The following is a 21,759-nucleotide window of genomic DNA, read 5'->3' on the forward strand; positions in this document are numbered from 1 at the left end:
AAATCCACTTTTTGTTTGCCAAATTGGCAAATATTTATAAAGGATACTATTTAAAGCAGGTAAGAATATGGTTAGAAAAGTACTCTCACATATATTTAGGGAGGAGTTATCTAAAGGACTTTGAAAAGTTTATGTACTCTAATCCCAAAATCAATCTTCTAATTAATGTTGAAAATATAATCCAAATTGCAGATAAAAATCTAAATATAAGACTAGTCCTTACAGCAGTGGGAACAATGGCGAAAAATAGCCAAAATGTCAAATATGGAGGATTTAAAAATTTTTGTTACATAAATATGTTTCAGTATTAAGTAGCCATTAAAAATGAGTACTTTATGACTATTAGAACTAATAATGCAATAAATGCTTAAGAAGTACAATCCAATTTTTATTTAAAAATACACATACAAACATATATATGAAAATAAATACTTAGAAATATACATATAATTAGAAAGAAGCAGACCAAAATCTTAGAATTATTCATTCCTATTTAAATTTTATTTGATATATATTTCTATTTTCAGTTATTCTATTCTATGAGCATACTTTACTTTTAATATAAAAAAATATTTTAAACCTAAAAAGAATTTATATGTATTCAGAATCTACTCAAGAGAAAAAAATTCAAGCATCAATAAAAATCAATTTTCATATACATATGGAATTACTATGCCCATTCATCTGTGAATCGCCATAATTTTTTTATTAAAAAAATCAACTGAGATACCTGATTTTTTTATTTTTATATCTGAATAACTTGATATTTTCTTTAAATTAAGAGCTAAAAATGTAAAGTCATTTTTAAGTTCCATATTTGACCACAGTGTTCTTCAAGTGCTCTAATGGCCCTTCCTCTAACAACTTCTAAAGTTTACCTGTTCATCAATACTCAGTCTCAGAATGTTTATTTGGCCCATTTAGCCAACACCAAGGAAGTCACCTTCAACCAACTGTGACAGACAATAGTGAACTGTGCATTTGATTTTCTCATTTCTTTTGCCTGGAACACCAACCATGCTGAGTATTCTGAAAGTAATAATGGATGGAAGTAGGATTTTTCATCAGTGCTTAAAAAATAGCTGCCAAAGTCAAGACATGCAATAACCTTCTAAGTAAGTTTGCTGGCTCCATATTGTGCTTGAAGGCACACCCCCTCCAAACGTCTGCACTCACCATCTGCTACTCAACTGCAGAATAATGCACTCAAGTCTGGTGTTGCTTGGCATAGGCAAGGATAGTCAATGTCCAACTCCATTCTGACATGTGCACCATATCAGGAACCTTATGACACAGTCCTCAACATCAATGCAGCACTTTCAAGCCCCACTGAACATCAATCAAGTACGAATGACAGTCAAGCTGATAGACAAAATCAAAGCCAACCCTAAACACCTACTGAGCATAGAGCTCTCCAGTTTGCCTGCAGCTCACCTTCTATTAAGATGATAGCTTTGGCCTAGTCTTCCATGCCAAAACAAGTCCATGGAGTCACTCTGGCAAGAAGAAGGGTCTATATCAATGTCAACAAACAAGTTCCTTGCTGCCGACCCTACCATCTGTCCTCCTGCTTCCCACCTACCTTACTTTATGTGGACCTTGATGAATGGGATTCTAATGGTCCAAGATTCTAGTTCAGCCAGCCTTTGCAGATGGGGTCAACATGACTGCCCTCTGGCCAAACACCCAGGGTAACATAGCTGAAGGGTTACCAGGATAGTGTTTTTTTGCAAATTCGATGTTAGAAACAAAGCAAATGACAAAGTTTCTATCAGTTCTTTAGCTTCAGGTTTGTGAATAAAGTGTTTTGTTCGGTGGTTAAAGTGAATATGATTTCCCCTTAAATTCTTTGAAAATGTTAAACATACTAAAGAATAAATTTCATTTCAAAACTAAGGATAAGGGAAATAAATACATAAAGATAAAACTGAGATTGTTTTAAAATATCCACGATGAAGTTTTAAGAGAAAGACTTGAAGAAAATTTCAGAAATATATAGAAATAAGACTTCATAATGTAATATTAATATAGAAGTATAACATTTCATTCTGCATTAGATGAAACAATATTAGAGAATATTGCACATGCTAAGTGGAGAATAATAGCTTTCAGACTTATTCTCCAGAAGTTGTATAGCACTTACAGAGACTTTATGGTAGAGCAGTAGAATTTGATGCAATCTTAAATATAAATAGTTTCTGGGGAAATCAAATTTTCTGATCATAAAAAAGACATATGAAATATAATGCATCAACACTGCCTTAAAAAGTAGTAAATAAAATTAGTTTTCTGAACATTTTGACAAATCTTTTCAATTAGGTCATTAAAAATACACTTCAGACTGAAACTAACATCATATAAAACAAACAGAAAATTTCAGGAAATGCCACTGGTTCCAACCAAAATCAATTTAATATGCTGATACAATTATGTGCCTTTATTTTTTGTTCAAGGTATACTAAATGTATTTCTAGAATGGTCTATGAATTTACCAAAAACAAACAAGCAAAAACTCTGCCCAAATTCAACATATCACTGATATGAAACTGTAGGCTCTTTAAATAACTAATAATTGTAAAGAGAATCTTTACCACATAAATCAGATAATGAATGTGAAAATGTTATATACCATAAGGCACCATACACAGAATTATTCACAGCATCTATTACAGTGCTTTGCATATAGTAAGTACTTACTAAATGTTTATAGAATTGATTAGAATTTAATTAAAAGGAGAGGTATAATGAGACTTCTATAAGTAGAATTCAGATCCTTTCAAGATCATGGGAAAAAGTTCAATCAGATTATATTACTGGGTACCATCAGTTGTCTTTGATGTTATGAATCAAGAAGAGCTCCTATTGTATCTAAAGAAAATTTTTGTAGAATTCTCTTTGGAGAAATTGCAGAGGAATAAAAAGCAGAATTATTTTTAATTTCTAAATATCTCCAAATTTTCTAGCATTCTTTGGTCAAGTAAGATAATGCTAAAGAAATTCCACATAAAACCCGAACTTACAATGTACCAGCCTAATCATCTGGATAATCTCTTTGAGTTTTCCTAAAATATGCTCCCATCCCATTTTCTATGGGAATTCTCCCACTGATTAACACAGAGAATGAGAATTTGGCCTGTGCTCTATAGACACCATTGAAATGTGGCCACCTGAGGCATGTAGGGAGGACATCCAGCTGGCACGTCACATGTTGCCCTGGAGTGGTGTACAATGAGACGGATATTTTGGCTAAGAATACCTGGACAGTCTCTACAAAGGCCCTGATTATGAAAAGGACTTCAGTATCATCATTGTCTCTTGAGTGAAATATGAGCCAGGGAAACTTCTGTTTCTAAGTTTATATCTTTTACCCCCAAAAAGCACTTATAATAAAAATCAAAGAAAGCTGGGCCATTTAGAATAGAATTTGAGCACTATTCACATCACTGGTAGAAACTTTTCTGAGAACCTCAGAGACTTTAAAATTGATGCTGGGGCACATTACAGACTTGACCATAAACTAAAACATAGCAAACTCTGTAAAACAAAGGATGTGGAAACACAGAACGAAAATTTATGTCTGTAGTGCAGTTGATGGGCTGTATATTATGAAAATCAATTAAGTTCATACTTATTTAAGAAATATCTGTTGGTATTATTTTTATTTTAAGCAACTAGTGGGAAAGAAAAGTCAGACATTTGAACTGCAATGCCAATGAAACAATTTTGTCAATTTTGAATCTATTTTTTTCAAAACACCATACGTGATTAGAACACATAATGCACTAGTATTTTTTGCCAATTTTTGTTTTAAAACCAAAGCTGTTTTTGTGTTACATAAGCACAAAATCAGAAATTCAAAACCAGCAAACATATTTAGGGGTGAATTTTAAAATAAGCCCACTTGATGCTTTGTTAGATCAACTTTGAGCGCCAGGAACATTTTTGTAAAATTCCACTGGGGTAAATAGGGTAGCTAGGAAACACTCCTCATAGTGAGAAAGAAGCATATGCATTATTTTCAAGTTTTGTTTAGCATTTTTTCATCCTCCTACTGAATATTTCTGGTGATATTTACAATACGATACAATAAATCTTAAGAGATTTATGATGCTGAGAAACAATTACAGCTGGGATTTACATTTGTGTTTATGTGTTATTTTGCCTATAGATTCCAAAAACCAATGAAGAAAAATTTTGATACAAAACACATCTTGGAATTGAAAGACAGATTCCATCTATCAATACACCAGTTGATAGTAGTTCTAAGACAGAGTTTGACAGTAAGTGAAACAAACAAACATAATGGCTTAAATATGCCACTTCAGCCACTAGAGCTGTCATTTAAGAGGTGTTTTTTTGAATCATTAATTTAATATCACACAAATAGGAATTCTTACCTTTCAACAAATTTTGGTGACAACTTGTCTACACAAAGGAAACCAACACCTACAGGGAAACTTTTGTCATCATGTAGGTTCATTTTAACTTAAAATATTATAATTTAATTTACACTTTTGTTCCCTAAAAGCTCAATAAAATCTCAATGATCTTAGTGTTCCTAAGACCAATGAGTCCTAATTTATGTCAGAGAAAATAGAAGCTCAGAGAGATAAAGAGTATTGGCAGGGATCATACGGCAAGTCCTGGAATACACTTACTACAGTCACTTGGAATCCTAATAAAACCATAGAAATGACCATCTTACATTTTTATTAACCTATCATTTTGCTTAATTCAAAACATTGTGCAGGACAGTTTTATTGCTGGCTTAAGCAACTGAAAAAATTTATTAATTGAATTATTTTTGTAATTCATAAACAATAAGGTTTGGCTTACATTTTGTCTTTTTCTTCAGGAATTTAGAGACTTCACAAATCTTAATATCCTTATGGATGTTTACGTCCTAAGAGGACAGAAAACACTGAGACAGAAGTTGGCCCCCCTTCTATCTTTATTGACAGAAATTCTGACTGCCAATAGCCTGCTCTGCTGGCTGCTGATCATCATATCTAAATATTGATTCTTCTAAAACTTGTGTTTTGAGGCTTTCCTCATTTTAGAATTATAGGTGGAAAGTTACTTCTCTTTGATGCAAACTGCATGCAACAAAGAAGGAGGCAGTCCCACACAATAAACATGTAAGGAATGGTTTTCCACCTCTGCGTGCTGCAGAAAATCCCACTGAGTTAAGTAGGGTTCTACCAAGACCACTTAAACATATTAGCCTATTATGCTCCACATTTCTTTATTGTTCTCAAAAAGCTAATGAAATGTTCTGGTGTAATGTTTATGCTGGAGTACTTTTAAAGGCCTTTTAGAAGTGATGTTTCTCTCATAACTCCAGAAGGGGGTTCCACTTCCTAGAAGTGTTTAGTAGACCATGCAGAGGCCATGCCATCTTATTACTCAAACTGTTTAGCTGCATAGCTGGAGAAGAAAATCCTTAAAGATACTCACTGAAGAGTTTCAGTGAGGGTTTTAGCATTGCAAAGTGACAGGAATTTAAAAAAAAACTGGCAGGCATCGATGGTATACTGTACTACTGAGTGAATAGATATTTTTAAAAATACTATGTATTTTCTATCTGTAGATAATGTTGAGATATATTGTCAGTCTATTGGTTCAGAGTATTAGTGAAAAACCAAAGAATCACCTGTTTCTCCAGATTCAACTATTTTATAAATATAAGGAAATATAATCTTCTTTCACTGAAACTCAACCTGCTATCTTGACCCTGTTGCAATGTCAGTTTCTTCATTTGGAAGATGAAGGACTCAGACCTATTTATATCTATGATCACTTCTAGTTCTATATTTGCTGGTTTTATGATTCTAAATATCAACACCGTATGTTGAGGGATAGCAAAGTAGGCAAAGAACAAGGAACAAAACTTCATTAAGGTACTAACTATACAGTAAAATTGAAGGTGAATAATTCTGCCTTGAGTTGCCATACACAAACACCTCACCTACTAAAAATCATTAATAATATGAATGAAAGGTTGAATATTAATGCCACATGTGATAAGATGAAGGCTAAAGTCAAGACTAAGAATATAATAATGAATAGAGAAATGAAATAATTATAAACTTCTATTGAACTAATATGCAATATGCTTTGACAAATGGAAATTTCTTATACAATTTTACTCAAAAACAACAACTTGGAGAGATCTTGGCGTTTTTACTTTATTTTCAAGAAGTCAAATCATAATACTAAAAAAGTGTTTAACATAGTTCATAGCGCTGACCTCTACTGGATAATCCTAAGAATATCTTGTTTGATTTTTTTTTAAATGAGACATTAACAGTTAATATAGATACTGCAATTAATTAACGCTATGTTTCTCATCCTTTATTTGCATTAACTCATGTAATCCTTCCATCAACTATAAGGTAAGTGCTATTGGAACACAGAACCATAGGGATAGCTATCAGTAATGCTAGACTATCAATGGGTATCCCCTTTTTTTCAGTCTGCAAAGTTTACACAGTGCAGCACAGTGTTTGAATAAATAATATGACTCATAATAAATGAATACATTTTTGTATTCTTCTTAACAGTAACTACATGAGTAATTTATTCTTCTATACATGAAAGTGAAAACAGAAGAAATGAAATTGGAAGGTATATACTTTTTTTCTCACTATAAGCTTGAAGTGCTTAGTCGCTCATTCATGTAGGACTCTTTGCAACCCCATGGACTGTAGCCAGCCAGGCTCCTCTGTCCATGGGGATTCTCCAGGCAAGAATACTGGAGTGGGTTGCCATGCATTCTTCCAGGGGATCTTCCCAACCCAGAGATCAAACCTAGGGGGTTCGCTTGAACCTAGGTCTCCTGCATTCCAGGAGAATTCTTTACCATCTGAGCACCAGGGAAGCCCATAAGCTTGAGGATATACCCATAAATTATTAGACACATAAAATCCAAACAATGTGAATTAAATTGTTTGAAGTGACATAACAAGCTTTTTAACAAGCAAATTCTTATAGAATAGTGAACACTAAAATGGGCAAAACAGATATGTATTATAGTCCTGAAGCTGCCACCATCAAATTGTATCATCTTGGACAAGTTACTTAACTAATAGTGCCACCAATTTTAATTTTTCCTAAAATGGGGGGATTTAGATCTCAAAGTTCCTTCCAATAACAGCATTCAGTAGTAAGCTACCTATGAAGTCAAGCAATGATTTATTTTGTTTCATTTATTATGTAACAGTTACTAATCTAAGTGAGTGGTAGACTCACAACTAAACTACAGCAACTATCTGACCTGCTCTGTAGTTATCTAACTGCAGCTTCAACTTAATAAGGCACTATGTTGAACACTGAGGGATGTGCAATTTTCATTTATGCTCAAGATTTAGATGAAAATATATCTTTGCAGTAATCAGATAATATAAAAAATCAGAAGTGCATAAATACAAGGACTTAACCTTCTAGACCCTCTCCTATAATTTTTGACCACCATTTAAAATCTCAACCTGCTACCCTTGAATTCTAGTATTGCCAAGTACAAAAAAACTTTCTGGATATAGTACCTGAGCTGAGTAAGAGGCTTGAGAAAGGCAGAGGGAGGGGCAGAAGTAGTATAATTCAGTAAGACATTTCTCAGGCTTCTTACTATTTTTTCAGTTATGTTAGTTTCAGGAACTATTTTAACACAAGACTATGAATAGAAATCATGTGTGGCAGGCTGGTATTGTAAGCAAAAACAAAAAATCAGGGAACAATGGAATATTAGGTCTTAGTGTTTAAGCATTTCTACCACTAGAAATACTTGACAAGAATACCACTTTCTCTGTGTTTTGGAAATTGTTTGAAGGTACAACCAGATAGCTGAAACCCAGGTTCTATATTTTGGGCATTCAGAGGTCATTTGCAAAGGAGAGCCCAGGTCAAGAGCAAGCCCCTTAGGCCTACTCCAGAAATTTCGCTAGAGGGTGCTCTTGGGCTTTTATGAGTTGTCAGTTCTCCAGTAAGAAAACCAAGAGTCACTTAGAAAACACATTCTGCCTTCACATACTTGGGCTTCATCATGGAACCCATATCCAACACTTCCATATAGATGTAAGGATATATCAAGTAGACTTGGGCCTTGTTCTTATTTTCCTTTGTAATTGCCTTGTTTCTACTGGTAGAACACTTGTAGGCTTCATAAATGTAGGGCCCACAAGAGGTCTCCAGAAGTCTACATTCTAGTTAGATAACTACAGAAACTTCCTGAGATGTCAGCAAAGTTAAATGGGGTTATTTTTGCAAATAGGTTTTAATCTTTGGTTAAAGATTGGTAGGTTCATAATTTATATACCTACTGAAAGAATTTTAATTATTCTATAGGACCTATAGATATAATTTTACTGTTAAATAGAACAATATGAAGCAGTTATTTATATTTATTATTCATATTTATAATGAAATCCAATATTGAGCCCTGAATAAGTACTCAATAAATATTCCTTGATCCCTTATTGAATATAGAAATTTCTGTACTATGTTCCTGATAGAATGACATGATTACATCTTAATCTCTACTCCATATGTTAGAATTTTTTTCTATAACTGAGTTTATACTAAATGACTTATTCTAGTTATTTCTAATCATAGCTGCTTTCTATATGTTTCCTGTTTTTGTTATGTACTCAAGAGAAAATGGAACAGGGAAATTGCTTTGTTATGTGGTTAACTATTAATTTTTTTTTTTACTAGAAAGATTGAGTAGGTTGCTTGCTTACACATTAAGAAATTGGCAATGATGTATAACCACACATAGTAATGTTCTTCTTCAGAATAAAAACGAAAGACTAAGTAAAGTTCTTCTTCACCTTAATAATATAAAATTTCTTCTGAGCCCCTGATGGCCACCTGTCATTATGCCTGTTATCACGTTGAACTTCTCATCACATTTTGCAATCTTAATGACTTTAGCATCTTTAGGATTGATAGGATAATTATGAAGATTATTATGGGATACTAAGGCTTTGTCTGCATTTCCAGTTTGGTTAAATTGAAGTTTCATTATTACATGATTGAATTAAGCTTAGAAGTTTCTCTCAAAAACCACTCTGAAGTTTCTGACAAATAAGAAATTCAGGGCTAAATAGTAGTCCTTTATAGTGTATACATTTGTACAAAAATGTGTCTTAAAACTTTCATTTGGTAAAAGATAAGCCAGTTTCATTTGTGAATTCTGTCCTTTCGTCACCCTGCATAGAATGTAATAAGCATGTAAAGTTGAGAAATTTTGAAGTGGATTCAGAGCTCTTATGGTCACCTGAGCTCTTGAGGGGCTCTCTTTGAGAAGGACCAAAGAGTTTAAGCATACACTTCTGAGGCATGTTATCCCCCATTCAGCTTGCAGAGCAGAGTCACTAGCATATATTCAGAGTGTATTTTATCCAAGCTGGTTGTAAATAAGCTTAAAGCACTCTATAAAGAATTGGCAAAATTCCCATGGATAGTGTGAAAATAAAGAAAATCAATGAAAAGATATAATTATTTTAGCCCTATATGTAATTAATTGTGGGTAAGGTCATTTTCTCTCAAACACAGGTCAGTGTTTGCTGGCTCATGGGAGGAACAACCATTTGGTCTAAGTTTTCTCATGTTCATATTCATTTCTATGTCATAGCAAAATACAATGTCTTTTAAATCATCATATCAGCAAAAGAGAGTTCAAGCTGAGGCAGAGTGAAAAGTATTGTTTATTGGGAATAAGAAAACTTCTTAACTATTAAGTGTTCCTTCTCTAATTTCCTGTTCTTTCTACTGGAAAGAAACAAAATAGTTTTACCTCATTTATGAATCAGGTGCAATATTTTTTTTTATCTAGAAGATCTAAGGAGATCTTAGATCTATAGGAGATCTAAGTCTGAAGTTGTTACGTTCTAGTTAAGGCACAGAAAAAAATTAGTGGCTTCCTATCCCCTGCCTTGCAGTTAGTACATGGCAGGTCTTATCCAGGGTTCCTACTTCAGTGTTCTTTCTATTTCACAACTTTCCATTGTTTGTTTGTTTTTTTGCTTGTTTTCTGAAAGATCTGTATTATGTCATAATTTCATGTTGATTTCCATTGAAATTTCAGAGAAAGAAAAAGAGATATAAAGAAAAATATGTCTTAAGTATCCAACTCTTCAATTCAGGAAAAATTCTTATGTGCAATGGTCTAATGGTCAACTGACCTATATGAGCTTGCATGCTCATTAGAAATGTATGTGTCACCAAGTACAATTAATGTTCTAACTAACTAGAGTGACCTTGTATGTTCCTGTGGTTACCCAGCCTATGTCATCCTGAATCTAAGAGGCACCCTGTATGTCTCTGAAAGTCAGCCCAGCATGAAAATACTGCCTACCTTGTAGGAATAAGAGTGCAGTTGTACTCTTTGCTCTAGGAAGACTCAATGTGCCAAACTCTAAACTTACCAAACAGATAAATTAGGGGGTGATTATTCACTATAAAAGGATTCACCACAGGATGCTTTTAAATCATAAGCTTCTCTACTGCATTTTAAATAAGTTGATTTACAAAGCTTCCTTTATAAGCACTTTTCACAATCCAGAGTCTGTGGTGACCTTATCCAAAGGCAGTGAGAGATTGGTAAGCATAAAGTCCTACCACTTATTACCTGCTAGGCCAAGATTCTTTTTCCATATGAAAGAGTAATTAGCACTGTAGTTCATTTTTGATTAATGAATATTTCACTCCTAAAAAATTCATATCTTCTGAGCACTTACTATGTGCCTGGCACAGTGCTAGGCGTTTTACATAATAGTCTCATTTATTCCTCTTCACGACAATTCTGGAAGTTTAATACAATTATCCCAATTATAGATAGGGAAATTGGGACTCAGAGAAGTTTTAGAGTTAAGTAACTTGACTAAGTTCATGCAGCTAACAAGTGATGGTGCCAGAATTCAAAGTAGGATCTGTCCAGAGCTCTTGCTTTTACTTGCCTTACAATACAGCTTCAGAAGAAAGTAATGGTGTCCCTTTCCTGTCACCTAGCTGAGCATAGTTGTACTCCAGCGTACTACGCCAATGCAGCAATTCTGTCTACAGAAATAGAGACCTGCCACGTGGCCTCTATCCCCAGAGATGGAGGAGTCACTAGCAAGGCTGCCTATTCTGATGACTGCACTGCTATATTAAACCAGAACCTACCTTCTTATAACTCCCACCTCTTGGTCCTAGTGTTGTACATGGTTGCTGAAAACAGTTATAACCTGATTTCTGCATCACTGTCATATATTTCTCTCATGGCTGTTTTCTTTTCCAGGTGCAATTCTTCAGTTCGTCCAGCCTTATATTTTATTCAATGGGTATGTCTACTATTCACGTATATGTTACTCTTTCTTGAAACTTGTTCTTCTGAAGCCCTCAGAAGTCATCGATGACATTTCTAAGCAAGTACATAACTAACAAGTGTTTGAGAGAGGCTGCACAGGGGATAAGGACACAAGCTCTGGAACTCAGACTGACTGAGTTCATTCACAACTAAGCTCCATCACTTAGAACATCTGTTTCCTTGTGGATTTACTTAGTCTCCTGCCTCCACCATACTATGAAATGAACATAGCAATAGTACATTCTTTGTAAGGCATTTTATGAAGATTTAAAAGACAGACTGTAAGTTAAATAATTTGGGTCCTGCCTAGCAGGTTGTAAGTGCAATAAATGCTTTCCATTGTTATCGATGTTGTGAGAGTGGATGAACACGTATCTGCCTAGAAAAATGTATGACCTGTATCTTTCTATGAGATTGACTCTGTTGTGCAGATATAAAAGAATCAAGCTCTACAAGAAAAAAAGCACTTGACTGGAGACCAGACACCTGCTTCTAGACCCAGTTCTTTCACATACCCCAGCTTAGGGATCTTAGACTAGTCACTTTACCTACATCATATATTACCCAGGAATAGGAACATTCTATTTCTTAAATAACTTTATTGAAGGATTCTAAGATTCTTAAGTCATATTCCCTTAGGTCCTGCTTAAATTTCATTACTGATTATGTTTGAGGGCTATCATTAAAATACTGACTTTTATCTGAGCTTTTACAATAATCTGTTGAAATTTCAAGCCATTTAACTGCATTATTTCCATGACAGAGAATAAACTTCTTAGATTCTCCTGGAAAATGAAAGATGCTATAATTTCATAGAAAGGAATTTAATGTTGCTTTTGAGGTGATAACACAAAACCCTACCCTGCCATATCAGCTGATCCCGCCCTTTATCTAGCCTACCTGGCCCAGTCCATTATCAATCATCTTGCTCAATCTCAGAGCGGTCCTTTGGGTAAACACAAATTCCAGGTTTGGATGAAATACTAAGTTGATACAATAATTATTAAGTGCTCTTTTTCACAAAAGTGAATCTAAGTTGGACTACTTCCCTACCCCCAAATCACCATATTCTGTGATATGTGTAACACTCAGCTAATTTTTTATGGCTGAATATGGCTGTGCTACTCATGTGCCTTATGATTCGTTTCTAGATCTAATGAAGGCCTGCTGTCAATATCAAAGCAATTGTCTTCCAAGAGAGTGACAATCTATTTCAACAAAATAAATTCCATAAGGGGGCAAAGGGACAAGCACCCCAAATTCACTAGTGACAAACTCTTTGACATTTTTAACTGAGTGCATTTTAAAAATGCACTTTTCTATGAATAAAAATGATGTCATTGTATTCCTGAAAGCCATGAAACATTATCTTTTCTATTTCTAAAAATCTCTCTGCTCAAAGTCAACATGTAAGTTTAATTAAGTGGTCTTAATTGCATGGACAGTTCTGATGTTTCAAATCTTAGATACTAAATTTGTGCGTGGAATGAATCTCCATTCCCCCACTTAGATGTGACCATTTCTGTTCTTACATAAAAACAAATATGAATATTTTTTAGGCCAGTGTCCTATTTTTGATAACTGATTTATATAGCATCTGTCTAAGTAAGTGGAAAGGTGACAGCTTATTTCAGGATATCTACAGCTTCATAACACTAATATGGCTTTTAAATAATTCTGCTTAAATAACATTTAACTCACATTCTATCTGTAGCCTTTGCATTGTGAAGAAAAGCTTGATGCTGAAGTAAAGATTTCAGTAAAAAGGATATGAGCTTTATATTATGAAAGGTTAGAAACATTAGAATGAAAAAGAAATGGAATTATAAATTTGGAAACTGGCTTATTTCTTTATATACATAAGAAAGTAGTATGGCCCATATATACTGATTACTGAAAAATCATTACAATATCACTCAGATTGATGCTAACTCTCCTACATCAGCTTTGTTTTGGTTAATGTTTGCAAGATAATTCTGGTTATTATAGCAGAATACTCAGCAGAAACAGTCATTTTTACATTTGTTACATTATATATGTACAAAATTTTCCCTTAAAATGCAACACTATTGTCTTTGAGAAACAGTCCTTATATAATATTCATTAAAAGAATTAAATCAACATTTCTTAGAACTTTAAGCTTCCTGGTAACTTAGACGGAAAAGAATCTGCCTGCAATGCTGGAGACCTGGGTTCAATCCCTGGGTTGGGAAGATCCCCTGGAGGAGGGCATGGCTACCCACTCCAGTATTCTTGCCTGGAGAATTCCATCGATAGAGGAGCCTGGCAGGCCGCAGTCCATAGGGTCACAAAGAGTCGAATATGACTGAGCAACTAAGCACAGCACAAGAATTTTCTGTTACTACATGGTAAGAGAATCTTAGAGTAAGTTTTATTAACTCCATTTTATAGATTAATAATAATAGTAAGACACAGAAAGGTTAAAATGAGTAGCATAAGGTCAACAACTAGCAAGTGGAATTAAGCCAGGCTTTGAACTTTGACATTCTGTATGGTAATCTCAGTGCTCTTCGTTTTTCCCAAAGCACCTTGTTAATATCCATATCAGACTGCACTGATGTACTGAGGATAAAGGAGACCCATTATCTCTGTATAATCATACAGCTCCTAGAAAATACAGAAACCTGCTAAAAACACCACCCGATCAATGAGTTTGGTAAAAACAATTGAACATTTTAAATCTTAGCTGCATTGGAAAGTATTTAAAATTTTGAAAGTTAAAGAATAGCACCAAATTTCAGTCCCTCTAAATTTGTAACCCTATGAAATCTAAGGACTCTAAAATGAATTTTTAATTCCTGACTTATAAACCCCGAAGAAGGAAATTCATAACAAAACCAGATAACGCTCTTCCAACTGTGCCTATGACAACATGGCTATACAAATCTGCCCCATTTTATAGTACACAAAGAAGACTGGAATTCAGCTGTTATCAGAGATAATAATAAACTTCTGGCGAGTCAGTCGCTCAGCTTCATATTTACATTCCCACTGTCAGCAACAGTTTTTAAGTTAAACGTTTTTTAGAAGTAAAAATTCAATAAACAATATTTATATTACCAACAGAATGTGTTTTCCTTGCTTTGGTGATAAAATATCTGATTATTTTAGACGTTGCTCTCTTCTTTCTTTTGTCCATCTCTTAGCTACCTCACTAAAAGCCATGCCCCCTCTTCACACTTGTTCTCTCCCTGAAGCTTCAAGGAAGAGGACCGCAAACTGCCTGGATGCCTGGACCCTCACGATTCTGAGATTAAACCCAGATCCACCCATGGCATGGGTCCCATTCTTTGTCTGAAGCCAGCGTCTGATTGAGTCAGATATGAAGTCATTATCAAATTGAACAGCAAGCCTGTATTTTCTTGCAATTTATATAAAAATATATGATATCTGTATAAAAATGACTATCTAATAAACTCTCCCAAAGAAAATAGTCTCATTATATTTTTACCTTACTTCCTCATTCCATTCTTAAAGCCACAGTGAAAGGAAAATTGTTGTGGTCATTCCAAATATTCTTTTCCACTGCCAGTTAAAGTCTGGTTTGGGCAAAACTAAGCAATCATTCATACTTTGCATTTAGGATACTAGTTACCACTTACCTATGAGGTTATCTGGCCTAGTGAGGGGTCTGTGGTATGATACCTGAGTTTGCCACTTCCTTGGTATTATGTTGTAGCTGTTAGGAAGGATTTTCTAAAGCTAATTTTCTCTCTTAGTTCCATTTTATCCCCACAGGGAGTAAACAAGATAGAAGGGTATTTTCTCTCAAAACAAGGCTTATGGCATTGACCAAGGCATTTAAATGTATCTTTACAATCCTCAACTTGGTCTCCCAGGAACAGTTTTTATAGATTTAGATATTTTTTTTGTCATGAAGTATTCTATTTATTTCTCAGCAGCTGGTGTCAAAAAAGTTGTTGTGTTTTTTTTTTAATATTCCTTTTAAATAAATAAAATCTGTTTTCATATTGTGTAAAATTAGTTTTGCCTGCTGTGAGTTTGTGGCATTATGAAGTGATCATTTCTTCCCATGAATTATTTAAAGTGAGGATATCAAAATCTGATGAAACAATACAATGCACTATACAATACAATTTAATTTTATACTATGCCACTTCATACCGGGATCTCACAATGCATAGCAGTTGCAATACACTGGCTCAGAATTAACAAATCATGCCTGTGCCCCTCAGTTTATTATTTTAGTATCTGAGGGGCAAGTCTAAATTTTCCAGTGGGTTGGAGAATCTTCTCAGATTGGGCAACACATGGATACTTAAGTACATTTTTGCTAACTACTCATGCAGGGCACTAATGTTCAAATAACCTTGGTGATATTTACCTTTAAAAAAAATTCATTGGGCAATTGTTCACTCTTTCACTACAACACACTGTTGGTTTATCAGCATTTCTTCTGGATTTTTCTGATTACTTTTTCTCATGGGACAAATGTGTCTACGTAACCACAATCATTCTCACTACTTATTCTTACTACAGAGGTTGTATAGGAAGGGGAACAATGATGTTCTCAAATTCCCCACTGAACTTACTAGACTTACAGTAAAGCTGCTACTAACTTTTAAGGTGAATGAGGTAGCATGAATGAATTACTCTAAATATGGAAATATATGATTACAAGCTATAACAAAGTTTGAATGAAGGAGATAGCAAAGCTTATCCTGTATGTAATATCTGTGTTGTAATAAATTATAACCAAAATACTACCCTGATTTTTTTTCTTCAGTGAATTTTGTAGCACTCCATAAGAAAAATTATATCTGATTAACTAACTCACTGTACTGAAAGGATGAAGTTAATTTTTGTTATTTCAGCATTCAAATAGCCTCTGACAAGATTCTACTACAAAAGGTAAAAAATAAAACTCACCAGGATTCAACATATTATGAGATGTTAGAGGTGGTTTTCCACAGCAAGAAACTAGCTTAAAGCACAGAATAGAGATCAGTGGGCACTTCCCTTGCTAGGGCCACATGCTCTAGACTAATGTAACACACCAAGTCTGTAACACCCATATTGCCACCCCTTCTGCCAATCAAACTGCATTTCCTCCATCTCAGTGAAAGGTGCCATCATCCACCTGAGTGATTAGACCAAAGATTAGGAGCCTTTGAATTCCTTTTGTCTCACTCAACACACTGAATCCATCAATAATCCCCATTAACTCAACCTGAAAAGTACATTCCAAACTCAACCATTTCTCACCATCTCTGTTGCTGCCAACCCAAACATGATTATCTCTTCACTGGTCCCCTAATTGATTTCTCTGTTTCCATTCTTGTCTCTTACAATCCATTTTCTAAACAGAAGCCAGAGTGGTCTCGAAATGCAAGGCAGACCTTGCATAAAATCTACAATATATAATGTAAGAATGATATTTCAAACTCAATACACTAACCTACATCTCTCCATTATCTGTTCCTGTCCACCTGTTCCCTGGAGAAGGGCATGGCAACTCACTCCAGTATTCTTGCCTGGAGAATCCACATGGACAGAGGACGAAGGCAAGCTATAGTCCATGGGGTCACATAGAGTCAGACATGATTGAAGTGATTCAGTACGTCCACCTGTTTGATCTCATCTCCTACAACTCTTCACTTACTCACTGTGGTTCTGCCTCACTGACCCATGATGTCCCTCAAACAAGCCAACGCTATTCCTAATACCCCTACTCTGTCTCTGCCTGAGCTCTCCTGCCCCGACAGTTTCACGATGAACTAACTCCTCATTCAGTTCAGTTCAGTCACTCAGTCGTGTCCGACTCTTTGTGACCGCATGAATTGCAGCACGCCAGGCCTCCCTGTCCATCACCAACTTCCGGACTTCACTCAAACCCATGTCCATTGAGTCAGTGATGCCATCCAACCATCTCATCCTCTGTCGTCCCCTTCTCCTCCTGCCCTCAATCTTTCTCAGCATCAGGATCTTTTCCAATGAGTCAGCTCTTTGCATCAGGTGGCTAAAGTATTGGAGTTTCAGCTTCAACATCAGTCCCTGCAATGAACATCCAGGACTGATCTCCTTTAGGATGGACTGGTTGGATCTCCTTGCAGTCCAAGGGACTCTCAAAAGTCTTCTCCAACATCACAGTTCAAAAGCATCAATTCTTCAGCACTCAGCTTTCTTTATAGTCCAACTCTCACATCCATACATGATGACTGGAAAAACCATAGCCTTGACCAGACGGACCTTTGTTGGCAAAGTAATGTCTCTGCTTTTTAATATGCTGTCTAGGTTGGTCATAACTTTCCTTCCAAGGAGTAAGCCTCTTTTAATTTCATGGCTGCAGTCACAATCTGCAGAGATTTTGGAGCCCAGAAAAATAAAGTCAGCCACCGTTTGCACTGTTTCCCCATTTATTTGCATTGAAGTGATGGGACCGGATGCCATAATCTTAGTTTTCTGAATGTTGAGCTTTAAGCCAACTTTTTCACTCTCCTCTTTCACTTTCATCAAGAGGCTCTTTAGTTCTTCTTCACTTTCTGCCATAAGGGTGGTGTCATCTGCATATCTGAGGTTATTGCTATTTCTCCCGGCAATCTGGATTCCAGCTTGTGCTTCTTCCAGCCCAGCGTTTCTCATGATGTACTCTGCATATAAGCTAAATAAGCAGGGTGACGATATACAGCCTTGACGTACTCCTTTTCCTGTTTGGAACCAGTCTGTTGTTCCATGTCCAGTTCTAACTGTTGCTTCCTGACCTAACCAGTACTTTACAGAGTGATCTTTCTTTCTCTGATCATGGTGTCCAGAGCATCCCCAATTCAGTCTTTTCTGTTTTATTTTCCTCTTAGAATGAATTCTTTCTCATTTGTATATATTTTGTGTGTTGTGGGGACATATAATTGCTATCAGAATATAAATTCCATGATAATGAGACTCTCAGCCATACTGCTGTAATAGTTATCTATTACTGCTTGACAAGTTATTCCAAAACTTAGTAGCTTAAAAAAAAAAAAAAAGAATTATCTCATGGTTTCTGGTGGGCCAGGAATCTGTATGCAGTGTAGCTAGGTGCGTCTGGGTCAAAGTTCAAAGTCCCTCAGGAGGTTGTAATCAATCTGACAGCCAGAGCTGTGGTTTGAACTGAAAGCCATACTCTAAATTCACTCACTTGGTTATTGGCAGGCCTGAGCCCTTTGTCAGGTGGGTGCCTCCACAGAGCTGTGTGATGGCATGGCATTTGACTTTCCCCAGATAGAGTAACACGGGAAACAGTGAGAGAGGCATTCAAGATTAAAGCCACAGTCTTTTTTAAAACTTAATCTGAGATATTACATCCCACCATTTTTGTCTTTTTTAGAAATGAGTCACTAGGTCTAGTCAATACTAAAGGAGAGGGAAATACACAAGGGAGTGGGACATGGGCTATGGAGAGTCTGCAAGCCATCTTAGGGTTGTCTACAACAACTGACTACCTCTGTACTCTCAGTGTGCATAATAATTCCTGGAATTTAATAAGTGAATGAATAGAAATGAATCTCCCCATATTAGTACTGGAAACTGTCCTAAGTCAATATTTTGTCAATGATGAAGAAAAGTAGTGAATAAAATCTCCCTGAAGTAGTGACAAAAGAGCCATTCAAACCAAACAGATAATCAGTCAGGAAATCAAGTTATGTGAGTAAGCAAAAAGTAGCAATAGAGTCTCAGTTTCTTCATCTGTAAAACATAGAAAATACTTGTACATGTTGGAAATTTACTGAGGTAACTCATATGGAATATTTCATACATGGCTTCCAAATCAAAGGCTCTGAACAAATATCAATTAGTATTCTTAGTGAGAATAAAAGCAAGGCAAACATTTGGGGGGGAAAATAACAGAAATTGTATTTTTAAGATGATTTGAGATATCAGATACAGCAAAAAAAAAAAAAGTATCTGTAAATTACTCTGAACTATTTACTAATGATATTAGCTTAATAAGAACCTGTAGCCGAAAAGACTAATAAAATGTTGGGACTCATAACCTGTACTGAAAGCAAGGTAGAAAGGTTTACTATTTTTATGTTTCATGCATTGGAGAAGGAAATGGCAACCCACTCCAGTGTTCTTGCCTGGAGAATCCCAGGGACAGGGGAGTCTGGTGGGCTGCTGTCTATGGGGTCGCACAGAGTCGGACACGACTGAAGCGACTTAGCAGCAGCAGCATGATACATTTGGATATATGTAATGATACATTTCTAGCTGTGTAATCTATGAAAGCTTAAATAGAGAAGGATGTGTGCCGTTTGAGGAGTTTCAGCTTTGGCCACCTGATGCAAAGAACTGACTCATTTGAAAAGACCCTGATGCTGGGAAAGATTGAAGGCGGGAGGAGAAGGGGACGACAGAGGATGAGATGGTTGGATGGCATCACCAACTCGATGGACATGAGTTTGAGCAAGCTTCAGAAGTTGGTGATGGACAGGGAAGCCTGACACACTGCAATCCATGGGGTTGCAAAGAGTCAAACACAATTGTGCAATTGAACTGACTGTGTGCAGTTTTGGAATAGAAAGATCCACAGCATGACTTGGGGTTAAAGTGTCTGAAAAGTTAAAGGAAGGGCACTGAACTTGACCTATTACATAATGGTATTATAATAGTTTTGGAGAGGGTAATCACAGAATTTTTCATGAAACCCTAGATTATCAATACTACAGGGAAAACTTGAAGTTTGGAAAAGTACAAATAGAGTCAGAGAATGAAACCCTCTTCAGTATTTTCAAGAATACCTACCTTGAAATGAAAGGTAGCAAAGACTTAGAGATTCATTAAGCAGTTGGAGAAATTTTATGGAGGATATACCAAAATAGACTACAATGGTATTTATATTTGAGATTGGCATCATGGAAGAAAATCAAATGTCTTTCAACCTATTGATTGATGTCTCCTTTTGCAACCAAACAGGCAGGATGGATCACAGCTTTGATGAAGCTACTTCAGAAGTATGAGCAGCACTCCTTTAAGATGTTATCATTTTGTCCTGTTAGGGACAGGGTAACAGTCACTGCTTTACGGCTGGTCTTCATGGAGAATCAGCATTACCTAGCCATTTGTAAATATTTCTCTATACATTTGTAAACTTTACATTTCTGAACCTTGACTACTGCATATTCCAAAGATATATACCTACTGTTCTGAGAGCAAAATAGTTTATCTGATGCCAAGTCTTGTGGGTTGAATGGTGGCTCCCTAAAAGATATGCCCACATCTCAATCCTCAGAAGCTGAGAACGTGGTCTTATTTGGAAGAAGGGTTTTTGCATATCTAATTAGGTTAAGAATCTCTAGATAGGATCATCCTGGATTATCCAAGTTTGTAACCCTGGCTGCATACTAAGTCACTTCAGTCATGTTTGATTCTTTGTGACCCTGTGGAACACAGCCTGCCAGACTCCTCTGTCCATGGGATTTTCCAGGCAAGAATACTGGAGTGGTTTGCCGTGCCCACAGGGGATCTTCCTGGGCCAGAGAAATACAACGACATGCCTCTATAAGAGACAGAGGAAAAGACACAGACACAAAGGGAAGGCCATGTAAAGAAGGAAGCATAGACTGCAGATAAACAGCTGCAAACCAAGGAATGCATGGAAGAGCAAGTAATTCTCCCCTTGAGCCTTCAGAGTGAATGTGGCCCTTCTGATTCATTGATTTCTGATTTTTGACCTCCAGAGCTGTGAAAGACTACCTCTGTTGTTTGAGGCCATCAAGTTAGTATGTTATGGCAACCCCAGGAAACTGATATACTTAGAACAAGGAATTGTTTCACAAAGAGGTAATGGAATGGATTAGAAACAACATTTATGCAAGACAGACTCAGATTTTAACCTAGATTTTCTCTGTACAAATTGTGTGATATAAAAAAGGAAGTTACTTAATATCTCTGATCGTCACGCTTCTCATTAGTAAAGTGATGATAAGTTCTCAATGTAGGGTCACTGTGGGATATGGAGATATGTAAAACACCTCACTTACTGTAAGCATTACAACAGCAGAATATTATTCTGATCAATATTCAATACTCGATTAACCAATTAATAATTAACTCAAAAATGTGCCAAATATCTATAAAAGTTAAAAACTGTTGTTTTCCTTGAGAATAAACATTTTAGCAAGGTATTAATTAGAGCATAAGGGATTGATTAATGTGGAAACTGGTTGTGCAATACCAAATGTTTCGAAAAACTTTTATTTCAAACTTACTATTCATGCCATTTTAAGCCACCTCCTCAGTTGTCAGTGGAACCATATTCAGTCCTGTTCCTTTACTGTCTCATATTTAACATCCTCCCTAGTTTCTTATAGACAAATAATAAAAAGTAATGCCAGAGTATTATTGGAAAATATTTGCATCTAGCCTGGGCTTAAGTCAGCCAGATACAG

General features: G+C 35.7%; 1 protein-coding gene across 22 annotated transcripts in view; it reads right to left on the reverse strand.

Moving 5' to 3' along the window:
• The window catches only part of ZBTB20 (zinc finger and BTB domain containing 20), an 869,399-nt gene that overhangs the window by 552,613 nt on the left and 295,027 nt on the right, over positions 1-21,759 (reverse strand). Inside the window, exon 4 of one of the 22 annotated variants that reach the window (XM_045161868.1) lies at positions 4,398-4,446. The exons of the other annotated variants lie outside the window; for them this stretch is intronic. The gene's annotated coding sequence lies outside the window, so the exon portion shown is untranslated. The remainder of the gene's footprint in view (positions 1-4,397; positions 4,447-21,759) is intronic. 22 annotated transcript variants of the gene reach the window in all.

The sequence above is a fragment of the Bubalus bubalis genome, chromosome 1 (assembly GCF_019923935.1).
Source record: "Bubalus bubalis isolate 160015118507 breed Murrah chromosome 1, NDDB_SH_1, whole genome shotgun sequence".
Taxonomy (NCBI): Eukaryota; Metazoa; Chordata; class Mammalia; order Artiodactyla; family Bovidae; genus Bubalus; species Bubalus bubalis.